This window comes from Akebia trifoliata, chromosome 16, assembly GCF_017979445.1.
Source record: "Akebia trifoliata isolate Shusen 1 chromosome 16, ASM1797944v1, whole genome shotgun sequence".
NCBI classification, from domain to species: Eukaryota; Viridiplantae; Streptophyta; class Magnoliopsida; order Ranunculales; family Lardizabalaceae; genus Akebia; species Akebia trifoliata.
In genome coordinates, this window is record NC_141390.1 from 15,383,230 (window position 1) to 15,405,435 (window position 22,206).

Genomic DNA, 22,206 nt, shown 5'->3' on the forward strand with positions numbered 1-22,206 from the left:
CGTCACCTGGTGAGTACTGGGGTTATACCTCAGTTCCTCTAGGTAGTCGTATGGATTTTATCTTGAGTGTTACGACTTTTGTTAGAGTGGGGAGTTTTGTATAATGTTATATTTTGTTTACCCTTCCGTACTCTGATCTATTGTACGTTATTAGATGCATATAGGTTTTCGCTTGTATTATATTTTATATGTATATATACAGGATTTTGTATGTCGTTTATCAGGTGCAGGTTGAACTCTTTAGAATACAAACATAAATAGAGGAGACTATGCTGAAATTTCGAGGTGCCTTGTGTTAGTGTTTGGCAGGGCGCCATAGATTCAGTGGCAAGCCTAAACGAGCGATCGTAAAGATCCCTAGGAAGCATATAAAAAATGATCGAGAAATGAAGAAGAACGTTAAAAGAATGCTAAAAAGAATAATAGATCATTGAAAGTCGAGCAAAATAGTTTGGCTCTTGTGAAAGAAGAAGATTCTAGTCTAATTACGAAGGATCAACCATTGTTAAGGATTTGAATTAACAAAAATTCTATCTTTTGAGTCAACAAACATTAAGTGACATCTAATGATGTTCTTGAAAAATCAAATATCGAAATGGTGAAAGGCCTTCCTTCTACTACCCTAACATATCTACTGCTAGTCAGCCCACTAGAGCCTTCAATTACCTAGAACCAGGGCATGCCACCCCACACTAGGGCAATTTTGAAAAAAAATATATATCATTACAAAAAAAAAAAAATCTTGGTTAAAGTGACTTGGATCAAACTAAATGAAGTATAGTTAAAAGCATCAACCATCCCAAAATCCATCAAATCCAAGATTTCAAATGAGCTATATGCCACAAAATTGAGGAATTAATAATGCAAACCCTGTCAGACCCCATGCTTGGGTAGCCATCTTCTATCAATCATCCAATTTCATCAAATCCAAAATTTCAAACGAGTCATGTGTCACGAAATCAAAGAATTCAAGGAGACTAAACCCTGTCAAACCCCGTACTTGGGTAGTCATCTTCTGAATCTACCATCCCACTTGATGCTTTCAAACATGCGTAAACGAGTTCTTTCTGGATCAAGCTGAATAAGATGTAGTTTCATTCTCACAAAAAAAAAAGAATAAAAAGTAAACTCCCGGTTCAACGTATCCATTATATCAAAATTTATATTCAAGCTTAAACCATTTCTTTGCGAAACTCAACCCTATCCACATTACATCATAAAATTAAGTCTTCTCTGATCGAGAAATAGTTTAAAAAGAATACTCCTACCATGAATGTTCATTGACAATGAAGGAATAACTATCTAAGAGGAGTTTACAAGAAGTGTATCGTGACTTGAAAAGACATAGTGAAAACCTACAAAGGCGTTATGAAAAATAAAATAAAAAATCAAATCATGGAAGATCAAATACCATAAGCATGATGAAAACCTGAAAAGGCATCGATGCACAAAAATTATGAACTCGGATTTGGTAAAAATCGTACTTGCCGCTAAGGGCATGAATGACAAAAAAAAGAGAGAAGAAAGATCATCTTTATCCATTAATCATCTCTACCTCGAAAATGTTTGAAATCTAAGTAATCATCTATCTATCAATATCTCGAACAAATTCTGAAGTTTACTACTAAACATCAATCATCACACAATCCTCAAAGACCATACAATCATTTTCTATCATTTTGTCGATATTCAATGGTGGGGATGACTCTAAAGGACCTTAAAGAAAATTGAGAAAAACTATTCTTTATTTGACAAACACCCTAGTCAGTATTCAACAATGTCGGATTCTTGGTCTAGTCATATTGCTCATACTAAAAGGATGATTTAAAAAAATACAAATTTTTTTCTACATGCATCATGTAAATTAATATTAAGGGTTTAGGACGAAAATTTCAATTTATTATTTAAAAACAAGGTATCAAATTAACTGAGGCCAATAATTATCAAAATTATTTTGCATAAACACTTTTTTAACATATCACTCCCCATTAAAAGCCTAAACTACATATCGCTCCTCAGTAAGAGTCTAAAAATGTTTGTTGCTCCTTTGCAAGAGCCTAAACTGCATATCGCTCCTCACTAAGAGACTAAAACTACTTGTCGCTTTTCAGTAAGAGCCTAAAACTGCTTGTTGCTCCTTAGTAAGAACCTAAATTGTATGTTGCTCTTAAGAAAGAGCCTAAACTCCATATCACTCCTTAGTAAGAGCCTAAACTACATATTGCTCCTCAATAAGAGTCTAAAACTGCTTGTTGCTTCTTTGCAAGAGCCTAAATTGCATTTTACTCCTCAATAAGAGCTTAAAATTATTTGTATCTCTTTAGCAAAAGCCTAAACTACATATTACTCCTCAACAAGAGTTAAATTGTATGATGCTTCCCAATACGAGCCTAAACTACATGGTGCTCTTCAGTAAGAATATAAACTGTATGTTGCTCCTTGTCGCATGAGTATAAACTACATGATATTCTCAGTCTTTTAAAAAAAATAAAACAAAAATAAAAAATAGAAGAAAAAGAATTTTGATCTTCCTTAGATTTCACAAGATCGTCATTTAAAGTAAAAGTTGTTAAATCATTTTTGTCGAAACACAATTAGATTGCAAATCTCATCTCCACTTTCCACAATTAGTCCAATCCCTGTCAGACTCCTAGTTTGGGAAAACGTCTCATTTATAGTAGATTCCATCCCTATCAAACTCAAAGCTTAGGAGGATAATGTTTTCTTTCCATTTGCCAACCACTACTATAGAACCACGTATCTACAGCTGGCGACTCCACTGGGGAGCAAGGTTCCATCCTCGTGTCAACTCGATCACTTTCAAAAAATAAAACAAAATTTTTATTTGGTTTTCTAACATAGTTTGTGTTTGTTGTTCATAGTCTTTTATTTTTTGTTTCAAGTGACATGTTGTAATATTTATTTTCTTTTGCTTTCAAGATACTTGTAAGGGGGTCGATCAAGAAATAAATGAAAATGCACGTGAACTCGCGACCGTAGCCCATTGCACAAACCACCCCACCCTCAATATATTTAGCCTCGATGCCTAATAATTCTACGGCTTGAGATTGTTATTGCAAGTGTCGGGGATGAACACATCAAATCCGATCACCAATCAATGACGTGCGTACTTCGGTATGCATCAACGTTTGAAGATCGGGTAGCCGTGAAACCACCTATTAGACTCATGCATGTTCTCGATTAGACAACGCTAGGACACAAGTTTTTAATTTTACATTGACCCCCAAAGCAACATTGTATGTGTTTATTGTAGTCAGGCCTCGAAGCCCAAGTTGTAAGCCCAAAAAGGCATGTTAGATCGTAAGTTGTTATTTTGGCTTTCTTTTTCACTTCCCTTAGGTAAAAGGGAAGGAATGCATGTTGCATCATGTTCAAAACAAAAAAATAGTGAGTGAGTGACTAAAAGAACAACTAAGTGAGGCACATCGAAAATAGGAAATAAGAAACCAGTTTCTAGGAATTGCAGGAACTGGATTTCTTTCTGGTCCATGTCTTGGAAACATGGTTGAAACAAAATGTGCCTCATCTGTGTTGGGAGCACGGTTGAAACAGAACGCACCTCATCCGTGTTGGGAGCACAGTTGAAATGGTGAATGTCTCATCCATGCCCAAAATACGGATAACACAAATGATAGTTTCATTCGTGTCCTGAACATGGACCAGTATGAATCCTGATAACATACCAAATGTATAGAGCTCCCACTTGCTGTTTAAGCTTCAATGCCACTCAAACAAAAAAATAAAAAATGAAAATGTATTTTTTTTATTGGCCTAAGCCAAAAACCATAGGCAATGTGCCTCAATTTTGGATTCACAAACCTTAAAAAAAAAAAAATTTAAGCCAAAAATTCGTTTCTGGTCTGTATTTCAGGCACGAATAGGTATAAAATACCCGCATCCATACTTGAAATACGGATGTATATTTATTTAAATTTTATTTCTCATTCTGTTCCTGACATCAGTCTTGACAATTTTTGTTTTGGAGTTTATTTTAATTTTGAATTTTAAGGCGTCAAACTACTTAAATGGATCATTATTTTTGTAATTAAGTTCAGGGCCTACCACTCATCATCGATTTAAATAGTATTTCGATTCTCCTAAGTGTCAATTTGCGATCGAAATTGAGTCTGCTTATTCTCTACCAAGACCCAACATGGCATACTATCAACCACGATCAAATCCATTATCAAGGGTCAACTCGAATCGGGTCAACGACCCGTGATCACTCTTAACTGAGTCCAAACCCACGTCCATTCAAAATGGGTCTATGACCCATATCCATCTCAAATGGGTCTACGACCCATATCTATTTCAAGTTGGGTCCACGATCCATATCCATCTCAAATTGGGTTCACGACCCATATCCATGTCAACTGGGTCGATCCACTACAACTTGGACCACGTCTCAGATCCATTTCAACTGGGTCCATGACCCAGATCCACTACAAATGGGTCTACGACCCAGATCCACTTCCATTGAGTCTACGACCCAGATCCACTACAATTAGGTTTACAACCCAGATCCATTTCAACTGGGTCCACAATCACAACCCGGATCTATTTCAACCGGGTCCTGATCCAAGTCCATGATTCATTTATGATCTAACAAGGCTAACAACCAGTCAATCAACTCAAATGAATTCAATCTTTTTCAATCAATTTTTTTTAAAAGCATCAATTGCAGTCCTTGATCAAAGTCGGTGCCTAGAAAGATCTTGCCTTGTTGATACGAGGGGGATAGACTACGTCTATTCAAGGAAATGAGGTGATTTAAGAGTGCCATTGTGAGCCGCCTCTTCCCTGGAGATCTGATTGGCCGACATTGATTTAATAGAATTGGATTGAGGGCTAACAAAAAAAAAATCTTTTCAACTCGACTTGGTTGCAGCAATCAACTTTTTCAAAATGTTATACCGACTCCGTGTCGATGCCAGTCTCGTGCTGATGTAATTCTTTTTCTCAATGTTATACCGACTACGTGTCGATACCAGCTCGATGCTGATGCCAACTCCGTGTTGATGCTGACTCCATGTCGATGCCAGCTCCGTGTTGATGCTAACTCCGTGTTGATGTCAACTTTATATCGATGCCTATTTTGTGCTGAGATAATTCTTTTTTTCAAAAAATATTTTACCGACTTCATGTCAATGCCAGCTCCACGCTGATGTAATTTTTTTTCAAAAGATTTTATCGACTCCGTGTAGATGCCAGCCTCATGCAGATGAAATTTTTTTTTCAAAATATTTTACCAACTCTATGTCGATGCCAGCTTCGTGCTGATGAAATTCTCATTTTCAAAATGGTTTGCCGACTCCGTGTCGATGCCACCACTGTGTTGATGCCAACTCCGTGTTGATGCCAGCTCTGTGCTGATGTAATTGTTTTGCAAAAATACACAATTGAGTTCCGGGCTGATGCCAACTCTGTGTTGATGCTAGCTCCGCATCGAGAAACCCTTTTTCTTTAAAACTCGTTTACCTTATAATAAACAACTTTACCCGACCTAATAAAAATATCATACATCTTCATGTTTTACAAATAAGATAATAACGCTTGGTCTTCTGTACTTACAGGTGGCCAAATGAAAAAAATATAAGCAGCTAGAGGTACCTCGGTATTTTCTTAGATTTTCTATCGTTACCATGAGTTCTTCCGAACCAGCATAACCCACAACGGTCGAAACGTCAGATGTTGATCCAAGAATAACAACACTACTGAAAATGATTGAGAGGCAAGAAAAGATGTTAAGTGCTATGTTAGCCAACGCCAGCATCATACAAACCCAAAGAATGCAGCACCACGCATCCGGATCAAATCAGGATCTACCCGAGCAACCTCCGTAAGGACCACAGACCACTATGCCTCATTTAGTGCAGGAATACCAGGGACCCCCACTCTATATTCCATAGAATCGACCATCCCCTGTGGTCATTCCTGATAACGAATGCAAGTACAGGGCTACGGAGGCCAAAAGTGCAACAAATGAAAAATTGGCTCAACAAATCGAGTCTCTGCAAGAAGAAATGAGGAGGATGAAATGCCTCAATACTATGAGTGGAACTCGATTCAAGGACCTCTGTTTCTACCCCAATGCTCAATTACCGGCCAAGTTCAAGTGTCCGAAGTTCGAAAAGTATAACGGAGTGGGGTGCCCACTATCGCACTTGAAATTATACTACGGATCTATGTGTCAATATGGCAAGGATGACAGGCTATTGGTGCAGTTGTTCCAAAGAAGTTTAACAGGACCGTCACTCAAATGGTTTTCCTGGTTAGATCATACGCTCAATAAGAACTAGTAAGACCTGACAGAAATGTTTTGGCATAATTACCAGTTCAATACAGATGTTGGTCTAGATCGGAATGACATGGCTAAAATGACAAGAAAACAAAGGGAAATGGTGAAAGAGTATGCATAGAGATGGCGAGAGTCTGCCTCACAAGTAAGGCCTACAATGACCAAGTAAGAGATGAACACAACGTTTATCTCTACACTAGGGCACGCCTTTTATACTCATCTGGTAGGGCACACTACAGGCACATTCTCAAATCTGGTACAAGTAGCAGATCGGGTTGAGGACGGATCCGAACCAGTATGATATTTAATTTTACAGCCAAACCGACCTCTATTCATTCCTTTACTAGCGCCAAGACCACAAGTGTTGTCTACTTCCTAGGCTCCGACACCACCATCCGCTTGGAACCCTGTACCTCAAAACTAATTCAGGGCAAATCCTCCACCAGTTGCACATCAGGCACCATTGTATGGGCAGAACCAATAGGCACGACCCAACAGGGTAAACAGAGTGTTTACCAGGTTACCTATGACATTATCAGAATTACTGCCAATCTTACTCCGGGGTGAATATCTTGTAAAACGTTCACCAAACCCCGAGACTGCTAAAGGGCCAGGGTACAACCCAAATTTGTTCTGCGAATTTCATATGGGTGCACCAGGGCACTCTACAGACCAATGTTGGTAGCTCAAGCACCAGGTACAGAATTTGATAGACAAAAAGGTACTCATATTGGATGGGCCGGCAAATCCCACTCAGCAGCAAAACATCAATAAAAATCCTTTACCCACTCACAATGGAGGGGGAAATGGGCACGGAGTATATGTCATTTGCGAAGAACTCGACTTCAATCCATCAGATTTGATAGCCCCTATCGGGATAAAAATCAAGGTCCACTTAACAAAGAAAGTAGGAATGCCCATGATCAACACAGTCAACCATCACACGACAAATCCACATTGAAATACACGACCGCCACTCAAATTGGTTGATCTCACTATCCACCCCACTCCTCAAATTTCCAATACTATTATCTGACCACATCTCATCATACCTTACACATTGCCAAGTCTTCAAAATATGACTCGACCCCCTTCATATAACATACACCCCATCCTCACGTCCACCACTCGTCATCCCATACAATCCATCAACTCCTCACGCAATTCCTCCTATCACCGTAACACCCAAAATCACAATCGCGACCCCTTATTCTCAATGTAAAACCTAATCCATTTCCAATGACTATATGCTCACCTAAACCATTCCCCTATAGCTCCAATCAAGCCGTCCCCTAGAACTACGAGACAACTATCACCGCAATCGTCGGGGTTGAAATAATGAAAAAGGTAATGGTGGCCGACATTGGCCATATGACAAAAACATGAAGGTGTCAGAAGGCACCAGTAAAATGGATAAGCATCAGGAAGGAGGTAAAGGAAACAACAAAAGGGACAGAGGACAAGAAGAGAAGAAAGGAAAAGGGGAAGGGCAAGGCAAACGAAGATGACAAGGAAATGGAAGAGGCAAAAGTGGCAGATAGAAAGGCAGCAGACTTCATTAAGCTCATTCGCAAGAGTGAGCATAATGTAGTTGACCAATTGAACAAGCAACTGATTCAGATCAGCATTCTGGACTTGTTAAAAAAAGTCAGAAGAACATCAATAAGTACTGCTGAGAATTCTGGGAAAGTCACACATACCTTCGACCACGTCACCAACACAGTTAGAACAAACGGTTGGTCAAATCATGGCCCCCAATCCCATCATATTCACTAAAAACGAATTCATACCAGAAGGATGGGGGCACGAGGAACCATTAAATATTATGGTTATGTGCAAGAGCATGATGGTCGCTAGGGTATTAATTGATAATGGCTCAGCTCTCAATGTCTGTCCTCTCGAAACTTTTCAAAAACTTAATGCTGATTGGTTGCATGTCAAACCCAACAATAAGGTTGTCCGAGGTTTCGATAGCTCGAGAAGGGATTATCTGGGAAAGGTGGATTTACCGATCACAATAGGCCCGTGTATGTTTGAAGTAATATTCGAGGTCATGGAGATACCGACAACCTTTAACTTACTGTTGGGCAGACCATGGATCCACATTGTTGGAGCAGTACCTTCTTCTTTGCACCAAGGAGTCAAATTCATCATGGGGCAGAGGATGATATCAGTATTGGTAGAAAATCTTATTCCAGCTAGGAGAGCTTTGGATGTGCCATTCATTGACATTGAAATGACAAAGGATAAGGTACTCTACCATTCTTATCAATTTGCTGCTATTAATTACATGGAAAAAAGGGAAGGAGAAGGTAAAGGTAGAGCTATCAAGAACAAATCTAATGATTGGGCGGATTTTGAAAAAAACATGTTACCGACCCAGACAAGGGCTGGGATCGGGAGGAAAAGGGAAAGCTATACCGATCTAAGCAAAGAAACATATTCCTTATTTCGGTCTGGGGTTTAGGCCCACAAAAAAGGATATATCAGAAATGAACGACAAGAAGAAAGAACTTAGACTAGCGAGAAAGTAAAATCGGGAATTGAATGTCTAGAAACTGGGCAGAGTTTCTCATATCAGTATCAGCTTTCCAAAATCTCATGTCAGACCCGATAGTCTATCAGAACCACTGCCAACAAAACCAGCCAGAAAGTCGAGAACAGTAAGTTTCAAGCCTCTACACATTCAAGAAGACTCAGTTGTTGAGTCCCAATCATCCTTCGTAGAAGGCATTGATATCCTATTCAATGGGGATTCCAACGAAAGTCTATCAGAAACTACCTAAGAGCCTACGAAAGTGGAAATCACCACAAGCCAAGAGAAAGAATCACCCTTTCCTACTAACATCGATTGGGCATCAGTCATCATCCCACCAAACTTGGGAGGGACTATGTCCCAACATGACAACAATCAACCGAAGATCATGGTCATCTCCGAACCACCGATCAAACCACCCAACAAATTACTTTCACATCTCATTCGCCCCCTCAGAAAAGGGAAAGTTCTGAACAATTGGGAAGAATTCCCGTTAACCCTTGAGGCTGCTGAGACCTAAAAAAAAACGTCGTTAGATAAATCTAGTTTGTCCAAGGATCATAACGAGCCCTCGTCATTGGGTAAAGACTGTTTTGAGGGCTCCTTATCTTTATTAATGAATTTGCATTATTGTTATTCTTATTTTAGATATCTAGAAAATCACAAAAAATCAAATATTTTTTTAAAGACCAAAAAATCAAAAAAATCCAAAACCTTTCAAAATTACAAAAAAAAAATAGATATTTTTGAAAAAAAAAAAAAAAGAATTTTCAAGGGATCTGTCTCAATCAAACGAGTACCTATATAGAACTAAGTTTGAAAGGGACGAGTATGATTTTGATCTTGAACTCGACTTCGACCTCAAGGGGATCGAAGAAGAGTCTGAGGACGAAATGAAGTACCTACCTAAAAAAATCAAAGACTTGGTAAAACGTCTTGAGAAACGTGTTCAGCCAAACATCGAGGATACAGATTTAATTAATCTTGGTACCAAGGAGGACCCATGAATCATCAAGATCGGAGCCTTATTAACATCGCAGCAAAAGGAAGAAATGGTCAAACTCTTACGAAAGTATCAGGACGTCTTCACATGGTCATACAGAGATATGCCGGGGTTGGATACAGATCTTGTTGTACACAAACTACCAATTGCTCTCAGAAGTAAGTCGATCAAGTAGATACTGAAAAGGTTAAAGCCAGAATGGACCCTCAAAGCCAAGGATGAGGTCATGAAGCAATTCGAAGCTGGATTTCTTGCAGTCTCTACGTACCCCGAGTGGTTAGCTAACGTCGTCCCAGTATCTAAGAAAGATGGAAAAGTACACATGTGTGTTGATTACCGAGACTTGAACAAGACCAGTCCTAAAGATGATTTCCCACTACCACATATCGATACTCTAGTCGATAGTATAGCAGGGCACGACATGTTCTCATTTATGGATGGCTTCTCAGGTTATAACCAGATAAAAATGGCAGAAGAAGACCTGAAAAAGACTGCATTCATCACGTCATGGGGCACTTTCCACTACAAAGTCATGCCATTCGAGTTAAAGAATACAGAGGCAACTTATCAGCATGCAATGACTGTCTTGTTTCATAACATGATCCATAAGGAAATGAAAGTCTATGTAGATGACATGATCGTTAAATCTGGTATAGAAGAAGACCATCTGGTAAATCTCAAAAAGTTGTTTTACAGGCTCAGAAAGTACAGTTTGAGGCTTAACCCGGCAAAATGTGTATTCGGGGCAACATCGGGCAAACTATTGGGTTTCATCGTCAGCAAAATGGGCATCGAAATAGATCCAGCAAAAACTAAATATATCTTCGAGATGAAGACACCCATTTCAGAGAGAGATGTTCGGGCATTTTTGGGAAGAATACAGTATATCAGTCGATTTATAGCTCAACTCACGCCTATCTGTGAGTCAGTCTTCAAGCTATTGAGGAAGGATACGCTAAAGAAGTAGAACAAGGACTGTCAAGAAGCATTCGATAAGGTCAAGCAATACCTGCTCAATCCATCAGTCCTTGTCCCTTCTACTCCATGGCGACCCCTGCTGATGTACATCTCAATACAAAAAACGTCAATGGGGTGTGTACTAGGGCAACACGATGAATCTAGATGGAATGAACATACTATTTATTATCTCAGCAAGAAGTTTACTGAGTACGAGAAAAAATATTCGATACTTGAGAACACTTGTTGTGCATTAGTCTGGACTTCTCAAAGACTACGTCACTATTTGCTTAGTCACTCAACTATGCTTATTACCAAAATGGACCTCCTGAAATATCTTTTCGAGAAATTGATATTAATAGGTCGTACAATGAAGTGGCAATTATTATTATCTGAGTTTGATATCACCTATGTCACTCAAAAATCCATCGTCGACCACTTCGCCGAGCACCCATTTCTTAACTACGAGCCATTAAAAATGAACTTTCTAGATGAAGCCATACTACTCATTGAGGTTGAGAACGATGATGAGGAACCAGGCTGGAAAGTATACTTTGACGGAACAGCCAATCAGAAAGGAAATGGAATAGGGGTAGTCTTGATTAAACCAGATGGGTCCACGTGTCAATTGCAATTAGAATGAAGTTCCAATATTCTAACAACGAGGCTGAATATGAAGCATGTATAGCAGGGTTGAAAATAACACTAGATCTCGAGGTAGATGAGATCGATGTTTTCGGAGATTCAAGCTTAGTAGTCTATCAGACAACTGGAGAATGGAAGACCCGGGAACAGAGACTGATCCCTTACCACGAGTATCTAGAGGAACTAAGCTTGTGCTTTGACAGGATTTCATTCACATATATGCCGAGAGCTAAGAATCAGTTTGCAGATGCACTAGCTACACTTACTTCTATGATCAGTATCTCGGAAGACCTAGTTATCGACCCAATTAAGATTGAAATTCAAGATGAGCCGGGCTATTGCTTACCCATCTAAGTAGAAGAATCTAAAGAAAAGTCTTGGTACTTAAACATCAAGGCATATCTCGAATATCGAACCCTCCCCTCAGATGCAACACCAAATGATTGGAGGATCATTACGAAATTAGCAGGGCATTCGTCATGACCAACGGTATTCTGTACAAGAAATTTCACCACGAGGTCTTACTTCGAAGTGTGACAGAAATAGAAGTGAAATGACTAATCGAGACCGTACACGGTGGAATCTGTGGACCTCATATGAATGGTCATATTCTTGCTAAGAAGATCATGAGGATGGTATACTATTAGTCAACAATGGAGAGTGATTGCTATCAGAATGCCCGCAAATGCCATCTATGTCAGATTTATGCCAATAAGATTAATGCTCCACCTTCATAATTACATAATATGACCACCCCTTGGCCTTTCTCGCTCTGGGGCATGGACGTCATCGGTTAGATCTCGCCAAAAGCTACTAATGGGCACCGCTTCATTCTCATTGCTATCGACTACTTTATCAAACGAATAGAAACTGCATCCTATGTTAATGTCACGAAGAGCAACGTCTTGAAATTTGTCAAGAATAGCATCATCTGCTGGTATGGGTTTCCCAGTGGATTAGTAATGGACAATGCAAAAAACTTCAAGAACAAAGACATAATTAAGATGTGCGAAGACTTCCAGATCACTTATCACAACTCTGTACCCTACAGACCCAAGATGAAGGGAGTAGTTGAGGCTGCCAACAAGAACATCAAAAGAATTATCGAGAAGATGGCAGTTACGTATAAAGATTGGCATGACATATTGCCTTTCGCACTTCACGCCTATCGAACCTCATTCAGGACCTCAATTAGGACAATTTCGTACTCACTAGCATACGGAATGGAAGCAGTCTTAATCGTAGAGGTTGAGATTCCCTCCCTCCGGATCTTAAAAGAAGTAGAGTTATATGAAGCTGAATGGATTCAGGCTCAGTTTGATCAATTGAATTTAATCAAAGAAAAATGTCTTGCAGCCATTTTTCATGGACAAATCTATCAACGATGAATAGCTCATGTTTACAACAAGAAAGTCAAACCTAGAGATTTCTCACTAGGATACCTTGTATTGAAGAAGATTCTGTCAATCTAAGAAGATGCTAGAGGAAAATTCAGACCAAACTATGAGGGACCATTTATTGTAAAAAAGATAATGACGGGAGGAGCTCTGATCCTTACAGAAATAGACGGACAAGTCTTCCGTCAACCAATCAATGCTGACACTGTCAAGAAATACTACGCCTAAAAACTGACCCTGAGATGACGAAAGGCTATCTTTACTATCCTAAACAAACTATCTAAACCTAGTCAACCCTTTTGAGCCATCACATTCATTTCTTAACTGGAGACTGGGGCAAGTCAACAACTACAAAACGATACAAAAAACAAAAGTGCCAAAAGAAAAAAAATTAGAGAGAAATAGAAAAATCATCATCAAATTACTCCTGACCCGCATGAGGATAAATTGTGAATGGCTAAAAATAGAAAAAAAAATCAAAAACTCGGATACTTGATCTAAGTTCGACCTAAATCTTTAGCCTAAACAAGTTCGAGAGACATTGGGAGGAGACATAGATCACCTTTTCGAAACAAAAATAGACAAATCCCATGTCTAGCCCACTTTAGATAAACTAAGACCCAAACCTTAACCTTTTTGTAACCTTTCACTACCATAAGCCTAAGCTAACGTTTCGTCCCACTAAAAATCCTTTTTGATCAGGGAATGTTCTACGGCAACACGGTCACAATAGCAACACCAATGATCTTGTGACTTGGTCCGGACCTCAAAGTCTTGTTAGTCGCTGGAAGACTCGAGAGGGGAATCCAGGTCGGATATTCGAAAAAAGAGAGTACTTGAAGTGTATAGTAGCTGATCTCACGACTCAACTTGAGTTGCCAAACCACGAATAGTCGTCAGCAAACTCGAGAGAAAAATCTAGATCAACTACTCAAGAAAGAGTGCCACTACAAGAGTAGAGTCACCGATCTCGCAGCTCAACTTGAGTCACCAAGCTACAAAGACACAGAGACTCCGAGCAAGAACTGTAATGTAAAAAATCTAAAAAAATACAAGCATAGTCTGAAAGAGCATAGTGAAAAGTCGAAAGGGCTTTATAAGTAAAAAAATCAAACTATGGTAAGATCAAAGCCACCGGCACGATGAAAATCCCAAAAAGGACATCGATGCGCAAAACCAACTCACACTCATTCTCTTTTACCAAACAACCACCATCACAATTCAACCAACCTCATCACCTCACTCTCCCATCTCTATTTGCCACATGTTATCATCCTTTCAATTCTTCCAAAAATCCAACTAACCAACCTAACACTCAATCAAACACCTAACCCCTTACACCACCATTCTTATCACTCATCTCATCTTACCAAACACTATACCCAAATGATTTGGGTAAGATCCAAACCATTTGGATCAAAACAGAGCCCATTTCCCTTATTACACAACTACCCTCATTTTCATTTAAAATTTCATACCCTTCACCCCAAAAACCCATGCCATTATCTATTCTCCCAGTTCTTCACCCCATAGACCCCTAAAATACCCTCCAAAAATCTATGAATACCCCTATCCTCTACTCAAAATAGGTAACCAACTCTCACTATAAAAAATCTCACCAAGTCTCACTATAAAAATTGATTCTCTAATCATCTCTTCTTTATTCTCACATCAATCTTCTAAAAAGAAAAATACACTCTTACATTTTACTAAGGACCTTAGAAGACATTGAAAAAGAAGAAGAAAAGAAAGATTGAAGCTTCAAGATGGGTCAAAGCAAACCCCCTCCCTTCTCCTTCTCTACCCTCTCTATTCCCTTCTTATACTATCCCCTTCCTCTATTTTTTTTTAGAATGCCTTTAAGATGTGATGCTCCCCTCCCTTATCTCCGGAAGATTGGATTTCGGTCCGATTGAAAGTATAAGGGTTATAATCTTTTTAAAAAATAAAATCAGTTTTGAACCCTTTAACCTATTTTGAGGCAACGGTGTTTGAATCTTTCTCGACTCATGAGAACTGATCCATTACCATGGCCAATACTTTTCAAATATACTCAAGGCTAATGCCCTCTAGGATCATCTCCTTCGATGAGATGATCCTTACAAGCTAAAGTCAAAAATGAATCCCTACTTAGGGTACAAATACACAATACGTGATACTTTATTTTTCGAATTTTTTAATCGAAATGACCAAGTGGAGTTGAGGTTACCACCACATGAAAGGGAGAAAAGGGTGCCTAACACCTTCCATTTTCTCCAACCGAACCGCTTATCCCGATCTCAAGATTTTATTAGTTCCTATCCATCATGACTCACTAAATGCCAAAATATCATTTTTTTGAAAAATGTATATCAGGTGACCATTCACACCCACTTACAATATGAATGGTGGCGACTCCAAACCATAGTAGACATGGTACTCGTAATCGCAAAACCACGGTATCTTGTACCCTTAGTAGGGATTTACTTTCGACTTGATTATAGAATCATCCCATTGAAGGAGATGATCATTTGAATCATTTGCCTCGGGAGCTAAGTGTGATTTGAAAAATATTGGCTATGCTTATGTGTTCATTTTCATGACTTGACAAAAAATTTGAACACCAATTGCCTCAAAATAGTTGATGGATTAAAATCAATTTTGTTTTCAAAATGGATTACAACCCTTATACTTTCGACCGGACCGAAGTCCGATCTATCGGAGATAAGGAAGGGGGATCATTGCATTTTAGAGGCTTTCTAAAATAGAAATTAAAGAGAGGAGAGAGATTATAAAGGAGGGATGAGAAGAGGAAAGAGAGAGAGGGTGTAGACACCCCATTTTTGCACTCGCCTGATTAATCAACTCGTCAATCTGATTGCAATGATTCCCAATGATGGATGTGTATTCCGTTGCTTTATTTTGTTACCAGATGTGTTTCAGAAATCCGGATGATGTATCTCGAATTGACAAAACCTTAGAAACCACGCTACGCTAGGAAAATACGACCCCAGAAATATAGAAATCATCATCTTGCAGACCAAAAAGAAACTTCACGATAAAAATCACTAAAAAATTACCAAATTACCAAAATACCCCTAACCTCAAAACAACCCTAGAGCCTACGTTACGCTTAGGAAAACTCTCTCGAACACATAAAATAACAAATCAGAACCAAATAAATCATTTCACCAATTTTAACAGAATTTGACAAAATTACGAAAATGCCCCTCATAAAGTTCACAATCATTTCACATAAAAATTTTCATAAATGACACAAACCAACATTCTCATTGAATTCCTTACGAAAAACAGATTCTAAAACATCCTAGAACATTAAAAATCGACTTAAAATGTGAAAAATCCTCTCCGGGGGCAAAACGGTAATTTTACAATTTTCATAATTAAAAAATTCGAAATTAATAAATAAAATATTAAATAATTAAAGTGAAACATTGATGAAATTAATTTAAAATTTTGAACCTAAAAAATCGATCAATCGGACTTTCGAGTAAAATTGTTGAGGGTTCGTGGGATATTTCTTTAAGGACCCCTCCATTGGGGGTCCAAAGAATTAAAGAAATAATGGAAGGGGGTTCTCCAAAAATTTAAAGTCAATCAAGAAAGACTGTAGTCAAAGTATTAAAGTCAATCAAGTGAGATTAAAGTCAAAATTAAAAGTCAATTAAGCAAGACTGAAGTCAAAATATTAAAAGTCAATCAATTAAGACTAAAGTCAAAAAATTAAAAGTCAATCAAATAAGACCAAAAGTCATAATAGAATTCTAATTAAATAATAACTCTATCTAATAAAGTTCTAACTTAAAAATAATTCTACCTAAAACAATTCTAATTAAAACACAATTCTACCTAAAACAATTTTAACTAAAACACAACTCTAATTAAAAGATCTCTAATTAAACACTAACTCTATCTAAATCAACCCCTAAAAATATCTATAAATAGAGGTGCTCACACCCTATTTTTGTATCAAATCATAAACCCTAAGAGAAGTAGGTCTAGAAGCTCCCCTAGCCCCCCATAAACCCTAGTTTTGGAGCCCCAACTCCTTACCTAACATCCCTCATTCAATTTTAGTCTAGAAAACACCTAAAATCCCTCCAAAAACACCCCCAAATCCGCAACAAACTTGAAGAGTTCAGATCCAAAAATAAGGAGATACCTTGATCTAGGAGATCCGAAGTCAAATCCGGATACAGAACGAAGCAAGGGAGTACAGTACAAGGAGCTCTTTTTGTCAGATCTAAGGGAACAAAATCCTTGCTATCGGAAAGGTATGTAATTTTTTTATTTTTATCTAGGTTTTTAGCAATGTGATATATTTGGGAAGTTAGTAGAGACCGGCTTTGGCCGGGCGGGGTTGGTGCCTAACACCTTCCAACCCCGTAACATGATCCCCGAATTCAGATTTTTTGTGGTAGATTAGTTCTTTTTATCCATGTTAGAGTCAGTTTGGTTCCTAAACCACAATAACTAGGTGGCGACTCCCAAACCACAAGAGTCAAAAGCGGATCCGCGCACGCCGCGGATCGAGGGCGCTTTCAGTGGCGACTCCGCTGGGGACTATTGAGGATCAAACTTGAAAAACCCCAAGTATGGGAGCATTGCAAAGATGACTTAGTTTTTTTTATTATTTAGTTGGATTTATTTTTTTTATTTTTTTTGTTTATTTATTTTTTATCTTGATTGTAGATGATTTTTGGTATTGCATTTTTTTTTCCAATTAAGGATCACTTTTTGATGACCCCTAAATAATGAAAGATTCAAATTGACCTATGAAAATGATGGAATGATGAAGGTTGGACAGAAATATTAAAACGTTTTTAGAGAATATTCTGTTGAGAATTAAGTCTGAGAACCTCTTAATAAAACATAGATCTCATCGAGTAGATTAATTTGGAATCTGAGTTCACTCAATTTCGTTATCGGAAGCCTTAGATATCATCGATGCAAGTTCAATCTGTAAATCTGGAATTATTTCTGAATGAAAGTTGGGACAGTAACGTTAAAACGTTTTTACAGAATATTCTAGTGAGAATTAAGTCTGGGACCTCTTAATAAAACATAGATCTCATCGAAAAGATTAATTTAGAACTTGAGTTCACTCAATTTCGTTATCGGAGGCCTTAGATATCATCGATGCAACTTCAATCTATAAATCTAGAATTATTTCTGAATGAAAGTTGGGACAGCAAAGTTAAAACGTTTTTATAGAACATTTTGGTGAGAACTAAGTCTGGACACCTATTAATAAAATGTAGATCTCATCGAGTAGATTAATTTAGAACTTGAGTTCACTCGATTTCGTTATCGGGAGCTTTAGATATCATCGATGCAAGTTCAGATTGTATTTTCCTAATTCACAGAAAATCTGAATTTATCTAATGTTGGCACAATTAATGTTCTTGAGAGTGAGCTCATCTCAACCATTGTCATTTTATCATCAATGTAACACCTATTGGAATCTCGATTTATTTTGGATCACCCAAAAGTGATCATTGATTGGACCTTAAAAATTATAAAAATTATGCCTATTGCAATGTTTGTTTGATCATTATCATATGCCATATTTATTGATTAATTTACCATGATCTTGCTTGAAATACATGATTGATGTTGAACGTAATGTTAATGTGCTTATGTGATGGGAATAATGTGATCTTAATTGAATATTCATATGATTTGAATGATTTTGGTTTTGATTAAATGTATGATTGGTTTGATTGGATCCATGGGCCCATTTGTTTGAAAAAGGTCCCGGGCACACCCCACCCTGTTTTGCACACACCACATGCACGTTTACTGCTTTACTCACTTACACGTCCCATTTAGCCAACGTGGCACTAGTGCGTGGCCTGATCTCTTCGGAGATGCGACGTCATTCATGAAACCCACAACTCCAGTCACGTACCTTAGGGTATATCAAACTGGGTCATCAATACCGTCTGATCAGGTGATTCTGAGAGACATATTGATGCACCCAGGCTAGAGTGACCTGAGCCTTTGACCTATTGTGAGACACACAGTCACATGTTCCGATTGCCAACGTAGTACTAGTACGTGGTCGGTCCCCTCGTGGGATGCCAAACCATTTATGAAAGCTACAACTCTTGACTCGTACCCGTTGGTATAAAAGATAGTCTAAGTATATCAATTGCACTTCTTGGTCAAAACCGGTGCCTGAGCAAGATCTTGCCCCACTGTACCCTACTGTACGAGGGGGATAGACTATGTCTATTCTAGACGAGAGGTATTTAAGTGGGCCCTTGCTCAGCATTGTGCGCCACCTCTCAACTGGAGATCAAACTGGCTGTTTTTGACTTCAGAGAAGTGAATTGAGGTTTTAGATTATCACCTATACGGTATATCAAACCAAGTCACCACGTATCGAAAGGTATATAGGTGTGCTTGGGCAAGGGTGGCCAGATAAAAATGCATTGCACGTAGTAAGCTTAGAGTCTAGAAACCTTCCGAGTAGGTCACGACTCGAACTTATCGTGGGTGTTCCCGGGTTGTTTATTAAATGAATGCATGTGATTGATGAATGTATGTGAGTGATGTGAATGATGAGATCAAGAATGTATGGTTGTCCTCAAGGATAAAAAATTTTCTTTTTGAAAATTGAAATGGGTGCACCGACCCAATAAAGAATCCATTTTTTGCAATAATTTATAATGACCCAGTCCATCTCGATCCAATAATCATGATGGGTCGGGCCATTTAGATCAAAATGGAAATCAAATTCTTTTCTAAATTCGGGTTTCAAACCATTTTTAAAGAAGAGAAATGGTTTACAAAAGGAAAGTATTTTCTAGAAAAAATGTTCTCTAAAAAATATATATATATTTTCCAGAAAAAGTATTTTCCATAAGAACAAGATTTTTAAAAAAAAAATGTTTTCTAGAAGAAAAAAGAATGAAGGAAAAATGATTTACAAATGATATATTCAATAAAATCTCAGGATTCTTAAAAATGTTATCAAGGAGTTAATATCGAAATTGACTAAATCTACCTTTGATGGGGTCATATAGGATTATCATTGCGCCCAAACTCAAGCGTCCACCTCCTAGTTGGAGTTGTAAGTCCAGTTGGTTAGAAAGAACCACAGTACCAAGTCAACAAGCAGAGATGGCTTCAGAATCTGAGCTCACAAAGATCCGTAAGATCTTGGCAGCCTTTTCCAATGATATCAGCAATATAAAAGGCAAAGTGGAAATGTTAGAACAGACCTCGGAATCAACGGGAATTCCCCTTGATGACCTAAAGGGGAAAAAGGTTGAAGAGAAACGTCCACGTGTCTTCGAGCTCGACGGAGATGAAGAGTATGTTGATGAGAATCCGGCATTATCTAATAGAATGTCTCAATTGGAGTCAGCGATGAAAAGTATAAAGGGTATTGATGAAATTGCAGCAGGCATTGAAGCTTTAAATCGCATCCCTAGAATCCATTTGCCAGAGAAGTTTGTGATGCTTGAAATGGACAAGTTCAGTGGGACAGGGTGTGCAAAAACACATCTTAAGGTGTATGTTACCAACATGCGCACTATGGGGCTCAACGACGAACAAATGACATTGTTGTTCCAAAGAACTCTATCGGGATCAGCACTACGTTGGTTAATGTCTCAAGATCCAGTTACTGTGGGTACATGGGAAAACATGTCAAAGGCCTTCTGGCATCAGTATAAATACAGTACTGAGATTGAGACCTCAAGAAGGGATTTGGAAGCAACTAAACAGAAAAATGGGGAGACATTCACTGATTTCATTGGTCGCTGGAGGGCCAAGGCTGCACAAATGTGAGATAGACCTTCAGAGAAAGAACAAGTGGCTATTATCTTAAAAAACCTCTCACAAGGGTATGCCCGACATCTAGTTTCCCAATACCTTCCTACATTCGAGTCTCTATTGCAAGCTGGTAGCCAATTGGAAGATGCTTTCGCTTCCGGAATTCTTTCCAATCCTTCTGACAACAAGTTCAAAAAGCCTTTTACCAATTCTAAGTCTAGTACTGATCACGCCTATGTAGCCAATACGTCTACTACACCCGTCCAATCTACTATCTTGCCTAGTAACCAAGTTAACCCTAATCAACCTCGATCGCGTAGGAAATTCACCAATCTTGGGATGCCTTTGAGCATTGTCCTTCAAAAACTATTAAGTAAAGGGCTCATTGCACCTCTCCAACCTCGACCTTTACCAAATCCACTCCCCACTTCTCACAATCCCAACCTATTTTGTGAGTTTCACCAAAATCCCGGTCATCTTACTGATGGTTGTGTCGCTCTTCGTCATACTGTCCCTGCCCCTGAGCAATCGAATGTTACTACCAACCCTCTACCCAGTTACCAACCTCCTCAGACTTTGAACATGGTATCCAATACTCAACTCTTGTTTGACCCAATCCTTCTCATCCGATCAGTCAATCATAAACCTCCTAGCCCTCCTTTTACCAAAGTGACGGTCCCTAATGAGGTTTTCACCACCAAATGCAGTCTTGGCCAAGAGAGAAGAAGTAAGTCTGAAGAATGCAAAGAATCTGAAGAAGAAAACTCAGTCTAACCGCTTGGAAATAGTTTCTCGAATTCTCAGTCTGTAATCAAGCCCGTTGTGGGTAATTGTCTTTAGTTGTTTATGAGTCTTGAGTCCGGTTCTTTCTATCAAGTTAGTAATCAAATCTGTCTTTTTATTTCTTATTTTGTTCTAGTCAAGTTAGTTTGTTGAGTCTGCAATGGTGTCAGTCGCCCCATCTAAATTTAATTGAATAAAGAAAATTTTTGAATACCTTGAGCGCATTAACGAATTAACTAATAACTGGCTTCAAAGAGAAATTCCTCAAATAAGGAACCCCCTCTTGAATGAGAAGGTAAATGTCTTGCTCGAGGAACTAAAGGTCATTGACCTCGGAACAAAAATAATTCCCAAGAAATTCATATTAGAACTAACTTATCCCCAGAGGATCACAAAGAGATGATGAATTTATTCAGAAAATTCAAAAGACTTGCTTACATGGTCCTATGAGGATATGTCAGTTAAATTTGGAGTGTTGTTCAACATGAAATATATACCCATCCTATGAGAATACTACATATACAAACCAGAATTGACTAACATAGTCAGAGGAGGGATTATAAAATGTATCAGTGCTGGAATTTTAAAATCGATGGAATAGTTGAAGCAGCCAGTAAAAATCTTAAGACAATCATCGTGAAAATGTGTCAATCACATATCACACTGGGATTGGCCAGAAAAGTTATCATTCGCATTATGGACATATTACACTTCAATACAGTCTTCTATTAGAGTCACTCTAGTATGATATGGAAGCAATCTTACCGGTTAAAAGGGAAAA